Source organism: Oncorhynchus mykiss, chromosome 15, assembly GCF_057628025.1.
Source record: "Oncorhynchus mykiss isolate SJ-2025 chromosome 15, ASM5762802v1, whole genome shotgun sequence".
Taxonomy (NCBI): domain Eukaryota; kingdom Metazoa; phylum Chordata; class Actinopteri; order Salmoniformes; family Salmonidae; genus Oncorhynchus; species Oncorhynchus mykiss.
Genome location: NC_143036.1, coordinates 7,332,870 through 7,352,668, shown reverse-complemented (window position 1 = coordinate 7,352,668; position 19,799 = coordinate 7,332,870). Strand labels below are relative to the sequence as shown.

The following is a 19,799-nucleotide window of genomic DNA, read 5'->3' as shown; positions in this document are numbered from 1 at the left end:
TCCTCAATGTTCACTGATCTGAAAGGATGGGTGGAAATATGGTTTACGGAAGGAAGGATTATGGGAAGGAAGGATTATGGGAAGGAAGGATTATGGGAAGGAAGGATTGTGGGAAGGAATGATTGTGGGAAGGAAGGATTGTGGGAAGGAAGGTTTATGGGAAGGAAGGATTGTGGGAAGGAAGGATTGTGGGAAGGAAGGGTTATTGGAAGGAAGGATTATGGAAAGGAAGGATTATGGAAAGGAAGGATTGTGGGAAGGAAGGATTATGGGAAGGAAGGATTATGGGAAGGAAGCGATGGTAGAGTTGGTATAGTCAATATCAGAACATCAGCACTCAGTAATGTGGTCATACAGTCAGTCTATGGTTGTGGCCATACAGTCAGTCTATGGTTGTGACAGTGTGGTCAGTCTATGGTTGTGGTCATACAGTCAGTCTATGTTTGTGACAGTGTGGTCAGTCTATGGTTGTGACAGTGTGGTCAGTCTATGGTTGTGGTCATACAGTCAGTCTATGGTTGTGGCCATACAGTCAGTCTATGGTTGTGACAGTGTGGTCAGTCTATGGTTGTGGTCATTACAGTCAGTCTATGGTTGTGACAGTGTGGTCAGTCTATGGTTGTGGTCATACAGTCAGTCTATGGTTGTGACAGTGTGGTCAGTCTATGGTTGTGGTCATACAGTCAGTCTATGGTTGTGACAGTGTGGTCAGTCTATGGTTGTGGCCATACAGTCAGTCTATGGTTGTGACAGTGTGGTCAGTCTATGGTTGTGGTCATTACAGTCAGTCTATGGTTGTGACAGTGTGGTCAGTCTATGTTTGTGGTCATACAGTCAGTCTATGGTTGTGGTCATTACAGTCAGTCTATGGTTGTGACAGTGTGGTCAGTCTATGGTTGTGACAGTGTAGTCAGTCTATGTTTGTGGTCATACAGTCAGTCTATGGTTGTGACAGTGTGGTCATTGCATGATCACGGTCCTCTCCTCACAAACCCTCTCTAACAGCACGCAGATAAGACTAAAATAAAAAGCCATGTTATTGCAAGCTGCAGTTAATATTTGAGTCCTGTACATGATGATTAACCCCATGAGTATTCTTTGGTAGACCTACTTGTTCATCATGGAATCCAGAGATGATGATGATGATGATGATGATGATGATGATGGCGAACATGTGAAAACAAAAATGTGACTTAACACCTAGCACAGAAATATCCAATTAGGAAAAGTATACAAATAAACATGAATAACTTACATGTCTGCATTTCATTACAATGATCTATTTATTCTTCAAGTAAACCAGGAAGTGCACTGGTGATGGTGCAAAATAAGTTTTCAAAATAAAGGTCCTCTCATTCTGCATGTGTTTAGTGAATGACGAGGGGGAGGGGACACAGGCTAAGATGGTTCAGTGAAGTGAACCCTGAATTCTACAAATGTTCAAAATAAAAATCCTTGGTTGCTGGCCATGGTTGACTTTTAGTTTTTAAATCTTTTACAATTACATGTCAAATCTGTGAAGATATGTGTTCCCTTTTTATGATTTGACATTCGTTGTTTTTATTAAAATGTTCAGAATGTAACGAGGAAGATATGGGGTCCAATGTTCACCCATAACGAGGAAGATATGGGGTCCAATGTTCACCCATAATGAGAAGGATATGGGGTCCAATGTTCACCCATAACGAGGAAGATATGGGGTCCAATGTTCACCCATAACGAGGAAGATATGGATAAACAGCTGTCTCTGATTGGGAACCATATCAGGCCAACATAGACATACAAAAAACCTAGATGACCCACCCTAGTCACTATCACGCCCCAACCAACACAGAGAAGAGACAGCTTACTATGGTCAGGGCGTGACACCCACATACAGACTTGAAATCATTGGCCAACTTTAATAAATGGAACACTAGTCACTTTAATAATGTTTACATATCTTGCAATACTCATCTCATATATATATATATATATATATATACTGTATTTTATTCCATCCATTGCATCTTGCCTATGCCGCTCTGTCATTGCTCATCCATATATTTATATGTATATATTCTCATTCTATTCCTTTACTTATATTTGTGTGTAAAAGGTAGTTGTTGTGAAATTGTTAGTTATTACTGCATCGTCGGAACTAGAAGCACAAGCATTTCGCTACACTCGCAATATCATCTGCTAACCATGTGTATGTGACCAATAACATGTATTAATTATTAATATTAATATTAATTTATTATTAATACAATTTGATTTGATTGATTTGATTTGTGTGGAAGCACCTGTTTTCAATATTCTTTGTATCCCTCGTGTACTCAAATGTTTATTTTATTTCGGCAGTTACCTAGCACAAGGCTGTAGCTCTGTGGAGAACTATGTCAAAGATGATCAAGGACCGAGAGACTAATAAACAGAGACTCTGACCGAGAGACTGATAAACAGCTTCTATCTCCAGTCCATCAGACTGTTAAACAGACATCACTAGTGAGCCTCTGCCTTTGTACTCTGCCCTGAACCTTAGTCACTATTAATAACTGGCTATCACCAAGTACTCTACCCTGCACCTCAGAGACTGCTGCCCTCTGTGCATACTGTAGAGCCATTAAACACTGGGCACCTTAATAGTCATGGTTCATCCTATATAACTACTGCTGTCCAATTCATATGTATATCCTGTATTCTAGTCATGGTTCATCCTGCTGTCCACTTCATATGTATATCCTGTATTCTAGTCATGGTTCATCCTGCTGTCCACTTCATATGTATATACTGTATTCTAGTCATGGTTCATCCTATATAACTACTGCTGTCCACTTCATAGGTATATACTGTATTCTAGTCATGGTTCATCCTATATAACTACTGCTGTCCACTTCATATGTATATACTGTATTCTAGTCAAGGCTCATCCAGCTGTCCACTTCATATGTATATACTGTATTCTAGTCATGGTTCATCCTATATAACTACTGCTGTCCACTTCATATGTATATACTGTATTCTAGTCATGGTTCATCCTGCTGTCCACTTCATATGTATATACTGTATTCTAGTCATGGTTCATCCTATATAACTACTGCTGTCCACTTCATATGTATATACTGTATTCTAGTCATGGTTCATCCTGCTGTCCACTTCATATGTATATACTGTATTCTAGTCATGGTTCATCCAGCTGTCCACTTCATATGTATATACTGTATTCTAGTCATGGTTCATCCTGCTGTCCACTTCATATGTATATACTGTATTCTAGTCATGGTTCATCCTATATAACTACTGCTGTCCACTTCATATGTATATACTGTATTCTAGTCATGGCTCATCCTATATAACTACTGTTGTGTACTTCATATGGATATACTGTATTCTAGTTCATCCTATATAACTACTACTGTCCACTTCATATGTATATACTGTATTCTAGTCATTGTCCATCCTGCTGTCCACTTCATATGTATATACTGTATTCTAGTTCATCCTATATAACTACTGCTGTCCACTTCATATGTATATACTGTATTCTAGTTCATCCTATATAACTACTGCTGTCCACTTCATATGTATATACTGTATTCTAGTCAAGGCTCATCCTATATAACTACTGCTGTCCACTTCATATGTATATACTGTATTCTAGTCAAGGCTCATCCTATATAACTACTGCTGTCCACTTCATATGTATATACTGTATTCTAGTCAAGGCTCATCCTATATAACTACTGCTGTCCACTTCATATGTATATACTGTATTCTAGTCAAGGCTCATCCTATATAACTACTGCTGTCCACACCTTTTCTATCCATGCACTGTCAATATTGACTATAGACACACCATTCACATACATATATACGTATTTCAATTCTGGACTCTTATTGCTCGTTCTGATATTGATCATTCTGATACGTATTTTGGACAACGTGTATATTGTTATTGTATTGCTAGATATTGCTGCATTGTTGAAGGTAGAAATATAATCGTTATCGTTGCACCTGCGCTAAATTCTGTGTACGAGACCAAGAAACGTCGGTTTGATTTGCACTATAGAGTTACATTGACACCTACAGGTCTGCTATGGTACCGTTTCCCTAATTAACGTTGCAATCGCATCCAGATGACGTATGCGTTGCGCGACCCGACACCTGTTCACTGCGTTCACTACTGACCACTGCAGAGGGTTTCTGGATCATAGAAACAGAAGTCCTTCATAAAAAAACTGAATATGTTCTCGATGGTTCCCGTCCTCATATGACGTAATGACGTATCATCAAAACACTCGTGACCACTCTCAATAAATCCATGTTTGACAGCGTCATGGTAAAATGCCCAAATAACGCCAATCAATGAAACATATTTTAAGTCTTGTTGAATACTCGTTTCTGACTGGCTTGAAGGAGATTCTAGCAGGGTATTCTGGCGGGGGGGGGGGGGGGGGGGGGCTTTTTGGCACAACACCGGAGCACAGGAGGTTGGTGGCACCTTCATTGGGGAGGATGGGCTCGTTGTAATGGCTGGAGCATAATTTAATTGGTATCAAATACATGGTTTACATGTGTTTGATGCCATTCCATTGGCTCCGTGCCAACTCTTATTATGAGTCGTCCTCCCCTCAGCAGCCTCCACTGAGCCAGAACCATGTATTTATTTGTATGTATATATTATCGTTGTTGTTTTTCCTGAGCTTTGTTTACCATGTACTATTGTTACTAGTTATAGTGGAAAAAGATTTAAAGGGTAGCATGTAGCCTAGCGGTTAGAGCATTGGGCAAGCAACCGGAAGGTTGCTGGTTCGAATACTTGAGCCGAAGAGGTGTGGAGTGGAGTCTGTCGATGTTCCCTTTGAGCAAGGCACTTAAGTTAACTCTAATTTACCCCAGGGGTGCTGTACTACTGTGGCTGACCCTGTAAAACAACACATTTCACTGCACCTACCCGGTGACAATAAAATGTAAATATATGTATTTTTTTTACCATTTGCATTTTGTGTGGAGATTGATGTTGGCTGATCTGTGTTGTATGTAGCTGGCAGGTTGAGGAAACAATGTTCCGCTCTGACGACAACACATTCTATTCTGTGAAGCTTATCTCGTTGAAGCAGGACTTTTTCCTGACTGTGACCTACCTAGATCTGTGTTGTAACGTTGACTTCTCAAATCCATGGCCTCAGTAGTTGACCCCACCATCCGAGTGCCCCATGTACCACTCTACTGCTGATGCCCCTGCACAAGAGATGCACGCTGCTGCCTCAGGTGCGCCAGGCCTGGGCCTATGAGTTTGTGGAGTGTCCTAGGAAGACAGCAGCTGCACAGGGCCAGACTGACATCGACTCCACTAACATGGTCAGTAAGGGGATAAAGTGCTTATGATCTACAAGAATAGTGTTCAACAAGAACAGTGTTCAACAAGAATAGTGTTCAACAAGAATAGTGTTCTACAAGAACAGTGTTCAACAAGAATAGTGTTCAAGAATAGTGTTCAACAAGAATAGTGTTCAAGAATAGTGTTCAACAAGAATAGTGTTCAACAAGAATAGTGTTCAACATGAATAGTGTTCAAAAGAACAGTGTTCAACAAGAATAGTGTTCAAAAGAATAGTGTTCAACAAGAATAGTGTTCAACAAGAACAGTGTTCAACATGAATAGTGTTCAAAAGAACAGTGTTCAACAAGAATAGTGTTCAACAAGAACAGTGTTCAACATGAATAGTGTTCAAAAGAACAGTGTTCAACAAGAATAGTGTTCAACAAGAATAGTGTTCAACAAGAACCGTGTTCAACAAGAACAGTGTTCAACAAGAACAGTGTTCAACAAGAATAGTGTTCAACAAGAACAGTGTTCAACAAGAATAGTGTTCAACAAGAATAGTGTTCAACAAGAATAGGGTTCAACAAGAACAGTGTTCAACAAGAATAGTGTTCAAAAGAATAGTGTTCAACAAGAATAGTGTTCAACAAGAATAGTGAAGGGAAAGGCTTGATGTGGGGAAAATCCACTTTATAAAAGCTGATAAAAGGAAAAAGTTTCAACATGTTGGCTAATGTTATTATCACCCCCCCCCCCCCCCCCCCCCCATCAAACTCCCTGCTCCTGACCAACCCGCCAATGAACAGAGAGGAAGGAGTCTAAGATCCCAGGGGCTGGAACCCATAAGAACCGGGTCTACTCCTCGGAACAGACGTTCTGGAATGCTCAGGAAAGGTTAAGGCTCAGGAAAGGTTAAGGCTCAGGAAAGGTTAAGGCTCAGGAAAGGTTAAGACTCAGGAAAGGTTAAGGCTCAGGAAAGGTTAAGGCTCAGGAAAGGTTAAGGCTCAGGAAAGGTTAAGGCTCAGGAAAGGTTAAGGCTACATTGATGATGTTAGATAGGTTTACATCGTACTACAGTCATGCTATTTACAAAGGGTTAAATCTACTAGGAAGCTGTATTGAAGCGTGGAGAGCTCTTTCGTGAACACTGCTTACGATGTGTTCTGACTGCAATGTTTTCTGTTAAGTCTGTGACATCACGGTGATCTCTCATATAGCTCTTACGCAGAGCGTGCCATGACTAGGAAAATGAAATATCACCAATCAGAGGAGGATAGAGGAAGAATCCAACACTTTTCTTTTTGTAGAAATGTTATAATTGTTTTTGTTCTAGGTTTTTTGAGCTTTCAATATTCAATAACTCTTACACGAAGCGTGCCATGACTATGAAATTGATATGTAAAATTGCTATGTGTCACCTGAGTGGCTTTGGTTGTTGTTGCTGGACACATTCACTGGACTGGTGGCATGAAGTCTGTTGGCCTGTATGTCTGTGCTTTCAAGAAGCTGGAGCCAACACGGTGCAGCACTGTGGCTTAAAACAGCAGAAAACAATTTACTTCCCCACCACCAGGTGGCACTGAAGGGAAGATGACCTGGGTCAACAAGACATGTCCAACACCATCAAGATCCACAACACCAACAACAATCAGGCATGGCAGGAGAATCTGAAGTGGGAGGCCCACCACGCCAGGTGAGTAGGAAAATAGACATTCCTGGATTTAGTTATTCATAGTCATAGCTAGTTATAGTTAGGGGTGACATGTCGGCTAGAGGTTAGAGTGTTGGGCCAGTAACAAAAGGTTGCTAGTTCAAGTCCCAGAGCAGACAAGGTAAAAATCAGTCACTCTGCCCCTGAACAAGGCAGTTAACCTGCTGTTCCTAGGGTGTCATTGTAAATAAGAATTTGTTCTTTAACTGACTTGCCTAGTTAAATAAATAAAAAATTGTTAATTATGTTAAAGTTAGGAATAATTGATGGAGAATACTTTTTAGAAGCCTTTCCAAACATTCAATAACCCATCAGACCTCCAGATCTAACACTGCTTTCACCGTGTTACAGACTGATGAGGAATGAGGAAATGAGGAGGAAATAACTATAATTTTTTTGACTCGTTCTGGCTGACATTTTACTTTTCTTGTTAGGGAATGTCCACGCGGTCCGTCCCTGAAACGTTTTGAGGGGCAAAGCCAAGCAGTTCTCCTCTAGGGCTCGAATGCATCAGAAAATTGCTGTCAGTAACTTTGTGGTCCTCTACTTTGAAATGTTTGTGCGAAGAAGTTATATGTGCAGAGTACATTCTGAATTAAAGGGCCAGCGTGATATGATAAGAGGCAGTGCCTTGAGAAGCGTACAAAGTCCATTTCACAGTATAAGACATTTTGAATTATTCTATTTGTATCAGTCTTCAGATATGAGTTGCCATTGGACCGTCATGACTGGATCGTGGACCCGCTGTGGGAACGAAGTCCGCTTCGTGATCGATTACTACGACGAAGAGTTCAACAAGGACACCTATGAGTTCTCCATCTCCGTCCGCACAGCTTTTAACTCTATAGATGCAGTCTGGGACAGGATTTTGGCTCTACTGGCTCTGAAACCATTTGGTTTTAAATTGATTGAGGCGCATATATCTGTCATGGCTTTAAAACCACATCCTGTCTGTTTAGAGCAAAGGTCTTCTGAAACAGCATATTAGTGGGTGTCCTGCTTCGTTTTAAATGGAACCCACTCCCTAGGTATTCTCTATGGGTGCTGGTCAACAGCAGAGCTAGTATCCCAAACAGCACCCCATTCCCTAGGTATTCTCTATGGGTGCTGGTCAACAGCAGAGCTAGTATCCCAAACAGCACCCCATTCCCTAGGTATTCTCTATGGGTGCTGGTCAACAGCAGAGCTAGTATCCCAAACAGCACCCCATTCCCTAGGTATTCTCTATGGGTGCTGGTCAACAGCAGAGCTAGTATCCCAAACAGCACCCCATTCCCTAGGTATTCTCTATGGGTGCTGGTCAACAGCAGAGCTAGTATCCCAAACAGCATCCCATTCCCTAGGTATTCTCTATGGGCGCTGGTCAACAGCAGAGTTAGTATCCCAAACAGCACCCCATTCCCTAAGTATTCTCTATGGGTGCTGGTCAACAGCAGTGTACTACACAGGGAATAGGGTGCTGTTTGGGATACTACCTCTGTTGTGTTCAATGTAGGAGGGCTGATGTTCTGTGATGTGGACTCAGGCTCAGCAAAATGTTCACTCGTGTCCGTCCCTGTTGTGATATTAGTATTCAAATCGCCACCCTGCAGCTATAGTTGGCAATGAAAAGCTCTGTTAACACCCAGCTACAAAGGCCTTAAGGCTTTTAAAAGCTTTAGCATTTTTGCTTGGACCTGATATTGTCAGATTGTCATATGAGACCCCGCTGTTTCACGGGTTGTGGTTGGAGGTGAGAGAGCGAGTGAGAGAGAGAGACACAGAGGGGGGCAGAGAGAGACACAGAGGGGCAGAGAGAGACACAGAGGGGCAGAGAGATAGAGAGAGAGACGGGCAGGTTTGAGACACGGAGGGGGGCAGAGAGAGACACAGAGGGGCAGAGAGATACACAGAGGGGCAGAGAGAGACACAGAGGGGCAGAGAGGGACAGAGGGGCAGAGAGAGAGGGGCAGAGAGAGAGATAGAGAGAGGGGCTGAGAGAGATAGAGAGGGGCTGAGAGAGAGAGAGAGATAGAGAGGGGCAGAGAGAGAGACAGAGGGGCCGAGAGAGAGACACGGAGGGGCAGAGAGAGACACAGAAGGGCAGAAAGAGAGACACAGAGGGGCAGAGAGAGAGACACAGAGGGGCTGAGAGAGAGACACAGAGGGGCAGAGAGAGACACAGAGGGGCAGAGAGAGACACAGAGGGGCAGAGAGAGACACAGAAGGGCAGAGAGAGAGAGACACAGAGGGGCAGAGAGAGATACACAGAGGGGCAGAGAGAGACACAGAGGGGCAGAGAGAGAGACACAGAAGGGCAGAGAGAGAGACACAGAGGGGCAGAGAGAGACACAGAGGGGCAGAGAGAGAGACACAGAGGAGCAGAGCGAGACACAGAAGGTCAGAGAGAAAGAGACACAGAAGGGCAGAGAGAGAGACACAGAGGGGCAGAGAGAGACACAGAAGGGCAGAGAGAGAGACACAGAGGGGCAGAGAGAGAGACACAGAGAGGCAGAGAGAGAGAGACACAGAGGGGCAGAGAGAGAGACACAGAGGGGCAGAGGGACAGGGACAGAGAGAGATGGGGACAGAGAAGGATAGAGAGAGATAATATATATATATATATATAATATGACATTTGTAATGTCTTTATTGTTTTGAAACTTCTGTATGTGTAATGTGTAATGTTTACTGTTAATTTTTATTGTTAATTTCACTTTATATATTCACTTTATATATTATCTACCTCACTTGCTTTGGCAATGTTAACACATGTTTCCCATGCCAATAAAGCCCTTGAATTGAATTGAAATGATTTGAGAGAGAGATGAGGACAGAGAGGGATAGAGAGAGAGAGATGGGGACAGAGAAGGATAGAGAGAGAGAGATGGGGACAGAGAAGGATAGAGAGAGAGAGAGAGAGATGGGGACAGAGAAGGACAGAGAGAGAGATGGGGACAGAGAATGATAGAGAGAGAGATGGGGACAGAGAAGGATAGAGAGAAAGAGAGATGGGGACAGAGATAGGGAGAGAAAGGGGCAGAGAGAGAGAGAGAGCGAGAGAGGGATTGGGAAAGTAAATGTGAAATGTCAGGTTTTCTATTGAGAATTAATCAGTCTAGTTTCCAATTTGTGCACTCAGCTTATTGCACAATGTAGAGCAATGAGACTCAGACTTTTACGGTTGGATAGGTGAGCTCTTGAGTGGTGCAGCGGGCTAAGGCACTGCATTTCAGTGCCAGACGTGTCACTATAGACACTGGTTCAATTCCAGGCTGTATCACAAGTGTCTGTGATTCGGCAGCCCTGTAGGGAGGTGCACAATTGGCCCAGCGTCATTAGGGTTTAGCTGGGCTAGGCCGTCATTGTAAAATAGAATTTGTTCTTAACTGGCTAGCCTAGTTAAATAAAGGTAATATTTTATTATAGTGTAGTCAACTGGCAGAAACAGAGGCTGGGCTCAACCATTGTTTTTTTTTAATCAAATCTGATGACAGGAGATATTGTACAACGATCCCTTCGTTTCTCCTCAATTGGATCACTAACACAATGCCTGAATCTCTATTTAATATATATAAACCCCTCAGAGAAAGGAGGAGAGAAGAGAGGGAAGACATGAGGATAAAATACCATACAAGTTCCCTCAAAGCCTAAACATTGACTATGTACATACCCAGCGTCCGACAGAGCTACAGGTTTACCTACCGTAGGAGTCCTCTACCATTGACTATGTACATACCCAGGATGTAACAGAGCTACAGGTTTACCTACCGTAGGAGTCCTCTACCATTGACTATGTACATACCCAGGATGTAACAGAGCTACAGGTTTACCTACCGTAGGAGTCCTCTACCATTGACTATGTACATACCCAGGATGTAACAGAGCTACAGGTTTACCTACCGTAGGAGTCCTCTACCATTGACTATGTACATACCCAGGATGTAACAGAGCTACAGGTTTACCTACCGTAGGAGTCCTCTACCATTGACTATGTACATACCCAGGATGTAACAGAGCTACAGGTTTACCTACCGTAGGAGTCCTCTACCATTGACTATGTACATACCCAGGATGTAACAGAGCTACAGGTTTACCTACCGTAGGAGTCCTCTACCATTGACTATGTACATACCCAGGATGTAACAGAGCTACAGGTTTACCTACCGTAGGAGTCCTCTACCATTGACTATGTACATACCCAGGATGTAACAGAGCTACAGGTTTACCTACCGTAGGAGTCCTCTACCATTGACTATGTACATACCCAGGATGTAACAGAGCTACAGGTTTACCTACCGTAGGAGTCCTCTACCATTGACTATGTACATACCCAGGATGTAACAGAGCTACAGGTTTACCTACCGTAGGAGTCCTCTACCATTGACTATGTACATACCCAGGATGTAACAGAGCTACAGGTTTACCTACCGTAGGAGTCCTCTACCATTGACTATGTACATACCCAGGATGTAACAGAGCTACAGGTTTACCTACCGTAGGAGTCCTCTACCATTGACTATGTACATACCCAGGATGTAACAGAGCTACAGGTTTACCTACCGTAGGAGTCCTCTACCATTGACTATGTACATACCCAGGATGTAACAGAGCTACAGGTTTACCTACCGTAGGAGTCCTCTACCATTGACTATGTACATACCCAGGATGTAACAGAGCTACAGGTTTACCTACCGTAGGAGTCCTCTACCATTGACTATGTACATACCCAGGATGTAACAGAGCTACAGGTTTACCTACCGTAGGAGTCCTCTACCATTGACTATGTACATACCCAGGATGTAACAGAGCTACAGGTTTACCTACCGTAGGAGTCCTCTACCATTGACTATGTACATACCCAGGATGTAACAGAGCTACAGGTTTACCTACCGTAGGAGTCCTCTACCATTGACTATGTACATACCCAGGATGTAACAGAGCTACAGGTTTACCTACCGTAGGAGTCCTCTACCATTGACTATGTACATACCCAGGATGTAACAGAGCTACAGGTTTACCTACCGTAGGAGTCCTCTACCATTGACTATGTACATACCCAGGATGTAACAGAGCTACAGGTTTACCTACCGTAGGAGTCCTCTACCATTGACTATGTACATACCCAGGATGTAACAGAGCTACAGGTTTACCTACCGTAGGAGTCCTCTACCATTGACTATGTACATACCCAGGATGTAACAGAGCTACAGGTTTACCTACCGTAGGAGTCCTCTACCATTGACTATGTACATACCCAGGATGTAACAGAGCTACAGGTTTACCTACCGTAGGAGTCCTCTACCATTGACTATGTACATACCCAGGATGTAACAGAGCTACAGGTTTACCTACCGTAGGAGTCCTCTACCATTGACTATGTACATACCCAGGATGTAACAGAGCTACAGGTTTACCTACCGTAGGAGTCCTCTACCATTGACTATGTACATACCCAGGATGTAACAGAGCTACAGGTTTACCTACCGTAGGAGTCCTCTACCATTGACTATGTACATACCCAGGATGTAACAGAGCTACAGGTTTACCTACCGTAGGAGTCCTCTACCATTGACTATGTACATACCCAGGATGTAACAGAGCTACAGGTTTACCTACCGTAGGAGTCCTCTACCATTGACTATGTACATACCCAGGATGTAACAGAGCTACAGGTTTACCTACCGTAGGAGTCCTCTACCATTGACTATGTACATACCCAGGATGTAACAGAGCTACAGGTTTACCTACCGTAGGAGTCCTCTACCATTGACTATGTACATACCCAGGATGTAACAGAGCTACAGGTTTACCTACCGTAGGAGTCCTCTACCATTGACTATGTACATACCCAGGATGTAACAGAGCTACAGGTTTACCTACCGTAGGAGTCCTCTACCATTGACTATGTACATACCCAGGATGTAACAGAGCTACAGGTTTACCTACCGTAGGAGTCCTCTACCATTGACTATGTACATACCCAGCGTCCGACAGAGCTACAGGTTTACCTACCGTAGGAGTCCTCTACCATTGACTATGTACATACCCAGGATGTAACAGAGCTACAGGTTTACCTACCGTAGGAGTCCTCTACCATTGACTATGTACATACCCAGGATGTAACAGAGCTACAGGTTTACCTACCGTAGGAGTCCTCTACCATTGACTATGTACAGACCCAGGATGTAACAGAGCTACAGGTTTACCTACCGTAGGAGTCCTCTACCATTGACTATGTACATACCCAGGATGTAACAGAGCTACAGGTTTACCTACCGTAGGAGTCCTCTACCATTGACTATGTACATACCCAGGATGTAACAGAGCTACAGGTTTACCTACCGTAGGAGTCCTCTACCATTGACTATGTACATACCCAGGATGTAACAGAGCTACAGGTTTACCTACCGTAGGAGTCCTCTACCATTGACTATGTACATACCCAGGATGTAACAGAGCTACAGGTTTACCTACCGTAGGAGTCCTCTACCATTGACTATGTACATACCCAGGATGTAACAGAGCTACAGGTTTACCTACCGTAGGAGTCCTCTACCATTGACTATGTACATACCCAGGATGTAACAGAGCTACAGGTTTACCTACCGTAGGAGTCCTCTACCATTGACTATGTACATACCCAGGATGTAACAGAGCTACAGGTTTACCTACCGTAGGAGTCCTCTACCATTGACTATGTACATACCCAGGATGTAACAGAGCTACAGGTTTACCTACCGTAGGAGTCCTCTACCATTGACTATGTACATACCCAGGATGTAACAGAGCTACAGGTTTACCTACCGTAGGAGTCCTCTACCATTGACTATGTACATACCCAGCGTCCGACAGAGCTGTAGGAGTTGTGACCTGTTTTTGTTGGTGGGACGTATGGGGGAGGGAATGCTGTCACCGTCAGGTAGGTGTTTGTCCCCCTGTGAGCTGAGGGGATCATGTTCTTGTCCAGTTCTGGCATTTAGGTCACCACAGACTAGTACATGTCCCTGAGGCTGGAAATGATTGATCTCCCCCTCTAGGATGGAGAAGCTGTCTTCATTAAAGTATGGGGATTCTATTAGGGGATATAGGTAGCACACATGAGGACACGTTTCTCTGTTGAGATCATTTCCTTATTAATTACTTGCCAGATGTAAAATGTTCCTGTTTTGACTAATTTAATAGAGTGGGTTAGGTCAGCCCCCTACCAAATTAGCATACCCCCTGAGTCTCTTTCCTGTTTCACACCTGGTAGTTTGGTTTATTGGACTACCAGCTCTCTGTAACATAGAGGACAACCAGTCAGACCTTCTCCTTTATACCATGTTTCTTGTAGGATGACAATGTCCGTATTTCCAATGTATTTGATGAAGTCTGGGTTCCTGCTCTTTAGGCCAGTCTGGCAAGTCTGGGTTCCTGCTCTTTAGGCCTGCTCTTTAGATGACCTCAGACCTTGTATATACCAGGAAGAGATAGTAAAAGCTTTGTGTTTCATAGTGTCTAGTGTTGTTTTTGTGGGGTTTAGGCCCCGAACCATCACAGTAGGTGTCAGCAGAGCATGTTGAGCATCTGATACATTCCTCTTAGGTTGCAGGATGGGGCTTGGAGCAGGTGTAATGGTGGGGGCTTGGGCCTGCTGCTCTTCTCAGGACCTGGGCATATGTCCTGCTGTCATGTTGAGGATGGGACTACCAGCTCTCTGTAACCTAGAGGGCAACCAGTGGGTCCATCTCCTCTATACCATCCACCTGGTAGTGTGGTGGATGGGACTACCAGCTCTCTGTAACCTAGAGGGCAACCAGTGGGTCCATCTCCTCTATACCATCCACCTGGTAGTGTGGTGGATGGGACTACCAGCTCTCTGTAAACTAGAGGGCAACCAGTGGGTTCGTCTCCTCTATACCATCCACCTGGTAGTGTGGTGGATGGGACTACCAGCTCTCTGTAAACTAGAGGGCAACCAGTGGGTCCATCTCCTCTATACCATCCACCTGGTAGTGTGGTGGATGGGACTACCAGCTCTCTGTAAACTAGAGGGCAACCAGTGGGTTCGTCTCCTCTATACCATCCACCTGGTAGTGTGGTGGATGGGACTACCAGCTCTCTGTAAACTAGAGGGAAACCAGTGGGTCCATCTCCTCTATACCATCCACCTGGTAGTGTGGTGGATGGGACTACCAGCTCTCTGTAAACTAGAGGGCAACCAGTGGGTCCATCTCCTCTATACCATCCACCTGGTAGTGTGGTGGATGGGACTACCAGCTCTCTGTAAACTAGAGGGCAACCAGTGGGTCCATCTCCTCTATACCATCCACCTGGTAGTGTGGTGGATGGGACTACCAGCTCTCTGTAACCTAGAGGGCAACCAGTGGGTCCGTCTCCTCTATACCATCCACCTGGTAGTGTGGTGGATGGGATTACCAGCTCTCTGTAAACTAGAGGGCAACCAGTGGGTCCATCTCCTCTATACCATCCACCTGGTAGTGTGGTGGATGGGACTACCAGCTCTCTGTAACCTAGAGGGCAACCAGTGGGTTCGTCTCCTCTATACCATCCACCTGGTAGTGTGGTGGATGGGACTACCAGCTCTCTGTAACCTAGAGGGCAACCAGTGGGTCCATCTCCTCTATACCATCCACCTGGTAGTGTGGTGGATGGGACTACCAGCTCTCTGTAAACTAGAGGGCAACCAGTGGGTTCGTCTCCTCTATACCATCCACCTGGTAGTGTGGTGGATGGGACTACCAGCTCTCTGTAACCTAGAGGGCAACCAGTGGGTCCGTCTCCTCTATACCATCCACCTGGTAGTGTGGTGGATGGGACTACCAGCTCTCTGTAACCTAAAGGGCAAGCGGTGGGTCCTTCTCCTTTATACCATGTTTCTTGTAGGATGACGATGTCTGTATTTCCAATTTCTTTGATAAATTCCAGGTTCCTGCTCTTTAGGGCAAAGTCAGATGACCTTAAACCTTGTATATTCCAGGATGAGATAGTAAAAAGCTTTGTGCTCCATAGTGTCTTGTGTCGTTTTTGTGTGATTTAGGCCCAGACCATCACATTAGGTGTCACATCCTGTTCTGTTTCACCTGTCTTTGTGATTGTCTCCACCCCCCTCCAGATGTCGCCCATCTTCCCCATTATCCCCTGTGTATTTATACCTGTGTTCTCTGTTTGTCTGTTGCCAGTTCGTCTTGTTTGTCAAGTCAAACAGAATTTTTTGTCTCAGCTCCTGCTTTTCCACAGTCTCTCTTTTTCTCGCCCTCCTGGTTTTGACCCTTGCCTGTCCTGTCCTGTCTCTGAGTTCGCCTGCCTGACCACTCTGCCTTCCCCCTGACCCTGAGCACGCCTGCCGTCTTGTACCTTGCCCCCACTACTCTGGTTATCGACCCCTGCCTGCCTTGACCTGTCATTTCCCTGCCCTGTTGCTGTAAAAACATTGTTACTTCAGCACAGTCTGCATCTGGGTCTTACCTTCAAACCTGATACTTATAGTACGAACTGGTACTGGCTGACCCAGCTGACCTGGGCCAACTACGCGATGCCATCTCCCAAGGAGCCTCCATCGGGAGGCACTAGGAACTGCTTCATGGCCTTATGGAGGGGGTCCAAAAGTTGACTGAACACCATGACCCGGGTATTGGACATTTTTCTGGAGCAATTCCACGGGTTCTCTGGGAGGCAGCCAACCACGGTGGTAACCACACAGCCCCTCAGTAACCCAGCTGCTAGCAGCGCCATCTCATCGGTCACTCCAACTTCTCGGGAACCCCCCAGTCCAACGGCCTGTCGGAGCGAGCCAACCAGGATCTGGAGGCTACTCTGCACTGCCTGGTCTCCGCCAACCCCTCCTCCTGGAGCCAGCAGCTGCTGTGGGTCAAATACGCCCGCAACACCCTTCCCTACGCTTCCACGGGCCTATCTCCTTTTGAGTGTTCCCTGGGGTATCAGCCCCCGCTCTTCCCTGAGCAGGAAGAGGAGGTCGGCATGCCTTCTGCCCAGATGTTTGTCTGCCGCTTTCGTCGTACCTGGAGGAGAGCCTGGTCGGCCCTCCTCAAGAACACCTCCAGGTATTGGGCCTGTTGTTCTGCTCATGGCCTGGGCATATGTCCTTCTCGCTCTCTTTAGGGTTGGGCCTGTTGTTCTGCTCACGGCCTGGGCATATGTCCTTCTCGCTCTCTTTAGTGTTGGGCCTGTTGTTCTGCTCACGGCCTGGGCATATGTCCTTCTCGCTCTCTTTAGGGTTGGGCCTGTTGTTCTGCTCACGGCCAGGGCATATGTCCTTCTCGCTCTCTTTAGGGTTGGGCCTGTTGTTCTGCTCACGGCCTGGGCATATGTCCTTCTCGCTCTCTTTAGGGTTGGGCCTGTTGTTCTGCTCACGGCCTGGGCATATGTCCTTCTCGCTCTCTTTAGTGTTGGGCCTGTTGTTCTGCTCACGGCCTGGGCATATGTCCTTCTCGCTCTCTTTAGGGTTGGGCCTGTTGTTCTGCTCACGGCCAGGGCATATGTCCTTCTCGCTCTCTTTAGGGTTGGGCCTGTTGTTCTGCTCACAGCCTGGGCATATGTCCTTCTCGCTCTCTTTAGGGTTGGGCCTGTTGTTCTGCTCACGGCCAGGGCATATGTCCTTCTCGCTCTCTTTAGTTCTCTATCTTTCTCTCTTGCTCTCTCTCTTTCAGTTAAATTCAAATAGCTTTATTGGCATGATGTAACAATGTACATATTGCCAAAGTGTACTTTGGAAATTAAGTGATTTAATTTACAATATTAACATAATTAAAATACTACTAATAAAACTACTAATAATAATCAAGATTTTCAACGGGACAATCAGTACCGAAAATAACCATACAATGGACAATAACAATGGCATAGAGGACATGGTTGGTCTGTCAGACACTGTCCTTCCTCTTATGGCATTTAGCAATGTAGTGCACTGCCAACCCACAGTTATCTACTTCTTCCCCCAACAGGATGGATAGCCTATTCTCATCAGAGAGGTCTTTGAAACCTTAGATAAGGGTTTCAAATTTGGGGAAATTACACTCTCTAGTTGTTTTTGTTGTTGTCTGGAAATGCAGCTCTGTCTCGGGTTCTGCTGTGGTGCAGTGGTTGCCCAGCCTTTCCTCTACAGGGAGCCAGGTTTTTCTCTGTCTTCTTAATGGCATGGCTGTTCTCCCCGAGCATGTACTTTGAACTCAGCCCCAGGACCAGCTGGATGAGGGGACTCTTTTCTTTACTCAGCTCTTGGCATTACAGGGCTTGTTTATGATATGAGAGGGGGACACTGTATTTTAGATGTTTCCAAAAATGTAATTGCTCTTATTTGTGTTTATATTGGCCTTGTTTGCAGTTTTCCTCTGGACATGTAGGAGGATCTTACAGAACTCTGCATGCAGGGTTTCAGTGGGGTGTTTGTCCCATTGGGGGAAATCTTGTTTTGCAAGTGGACCCCACATCTCACTGCCATAAAGTGTAATTGGTTTTCAATTTGAATTGGGTTTTTATTGCCGTAGAATGCCCTTTCTCTCTCAGTTCAGTTGAGCTTATTTTTAAACCTAAGTAATTGTGGTGTGTACAGTACTCTATATATTTAAACCTCAGTAATTGCAGTGTGTACAGTACTCTATATATTTAAACCTCAGTATTTGTAGTGTGTACAGTACTATATACAGTGGGGCAAAAAAGTATTTAGTCAGCCACCAATTGTGCAAGTTCTCCCACTTAAAAAGATGAGAGAGGCCTGTAATTTTCATCATAGGTACACTTCAACTATGACAGACAAAATTAGAAAAAAATCCAGAAAATCACATTGTAGGGTTTTTAATGAATTTATTTACAAATTATGGTGGAAAATAAGTATTTGGTCTCCTACAAACAAGCAAGATTTCTGGCTCTCACAGACCTGTAACTTCTTCTTTAAGAGGCTCCTCTGTCCTCCACTGTTTCCTCCACTGTCCTCTACCTGTATTAATGGCACCTGTTTGACCTTGTTATTAGTATAAAAGACACCTGTCCACAACCTCAAACAGTCACACTCCAAACTCCACTATGGCCAAGACCAAAGAGCTGTCAAAGGACACCAGAAACAAAATTGTAGACCTGCACCAGGCTGGGAAGACTGAACTTGCAATAGGTAAGCAGCTTGGTTTGAAGAAATCAACTGTGGGAGCAATTATTAGGAAATGGAAGACATACAAGACCCCTGATAATGTCCCTCGATCTGGGGCTCCACGCAAGATCTCACCCCGTGGGGTCAAAATGATCACAAGAACGGTGAGCAAAAATCCCAGCACCACACGGGGGGACCTAGTGAATGACCTGCAGAGAGCTGGGACCAAAGTAACAAAGCCTATCATCAGCAAGGGCATTGAAGATGAAACTTGGCTGGGTCTTTCAGCATGACAATGATCCCAAACACACCGCCCGGGCAACGAAGGAGTGGCTTCGTAAGAAGCATTTCAAGGTCCTGGAGTGGCCTAGCCAGTCTCCAGATCTCAACCCCATAGAAAATCTTTGGAGGGAGTTGAAAGTCCGTGTTGCCCAGCAACAGCCCCAAAACATCACTGCTCTAGAGGAGATCTGCATGGAGGAATGGTCCAAAATACCAGCAACAGTGTGTGAAAACCTTGTGAACACTTACAGAAAACATTTGACCTCTGTCATTGCCAACAAAGGGTATATAACAAAGTAGTGAGATAAACTTTTGTTATTGACCAAATACTTATTTTCCACCACAAATAAATTAATAAAAAATCCTACAATGTGATTTTCTTGATTTATTTTTCTCATTTTGTCTGTCATAGT

The 19,799-nt window shown here is 44.6% G+C and overlaps 1 pseudogene; it reads left to right on the top strand.

Annotated features, from left to right (window-relative positions):
* The first annotated feature begins 4,303 nt into the window (after window positions 1–4,303).
* LOC110490888 (holocytochrome c-type synthase-like) lies at window positions 4,304–18,364 on the top strand (annotated as a pseudogene).
* Window positions 18,365–19,799: the final 1,435 nt, after the last annotated feature.